Here is a 1123-nt window from a genome sequence, read left to right as displayed (position 1 = left end):
GGGAATGATCTTGCCCTCTATACTAATAAGGAAAAAGGAGGTAGGGGAAAGTTTAGGGTGAAAATAATTGAGTTCTATTTTGGGCTTGTTCAATTTCTCTATTGAACACCCAGTTCAAGATGTTTCGTGCTACACTTTCAGTCACAATTTTTTTTTTGTAAATACTATTTTATTTTTTTCCAATTACATGCAAAGGTAGTTTTCAAAAATAAGATTTTGAATTCCAATTTTTTCTCCCTCTCTCCCCTCCCCAAGATGGAAAGCAATCTGATATAGGTTATACATGGGCAATCATGTTAAACATTCCACATTAGTTGTGTTGTAAAAGGAGAAACAGAACAAAAGGGAAAAACCATGAATAAAATACAAAAAACAAGCAAAAAAGTGAAAATATTATGCTTCAATCTGTATTCAGATTCCATAGTTCTTTCTCTGGATGTGGTTAGCATTTTCCATCATGAGTCTTTTGGAATTGTGTTGGATCATTGTATTGCTGAGAAGAGCTAAGTCCATCATTGTTCATCATTGCACAATGTTGTTACTGTGTACGATGTTCTCCTCGTTCTGCTCACTTCACTCAGCATCAGTTCATATAAGTCTTTTCAGGTTTTTCTCAAATCTGCCTTCAGTCACAATTACAATTTAGTAACATACTATAGAAATGATCCCTGAAAGTTTAGTCTCATTTGTTTCTTTTAATTTTATCTAGTTGTTACATCAATACTTCAAAAGTATGATTTTTGCAAGGGTAGATACTATCTTTGTTGGTGCAGATCACAACTCATCCACTGTCTTAACAAATATTTTTTATGGCCGAAAAAAATCATCACCCAACTTTTGGGTGGCAAGTCTCTCTTCATTTAACCAGGCTCATTTTTGGACCACAGATGTGCAGTTTCTTACCAGCACATACTGGAAGCTTTTATAATTTGTAGGTTCTGCCAAAGTTTATCCTCCATTGGTATGGTCTTTAAGAACACAAGGTCATCCCCCATTCACACACACTCGCACACCATTATGATGGATTGGAAAACTTTAGAGATTATATATTATGGAAAATTACTCCAAAGCCTATTTAGCTCAGTGGTTATTGAGAATCCATTTTTTACAGCTGTCTCATACT

General features: G+C 34.6%; 1 pseudogene; it reads right to left on the bottom strand.

Moving 5' to 3' along the window:
• Positions 1-575: 575 nt before the first annotated feature.
• Positions 576-684, bottom strand: LOC118835131 (annotated as a pseudogene).
• Positions 685-1123: the final 439 nt, after the last annotated feature.

Source organism: Trichosurus vulpecula, chromosome 1 (genome assembly GCF_011100635.1).
Source record: "Trichosurus vulpecula isolate mTriVul1 chromosome 1, mTriVul1.pri, whole genome shotgun sequence".
NCBI classification, from domain to species: Eukaryota; Metazoa; Chordata; class Mammalia; order Diprotodontia; family Phalangeridae; genus Trichosurus; species Trichosurus vulpecula.
This window is presented reverse-complemented; position numbering and strand designations above follow the sequence as displayed.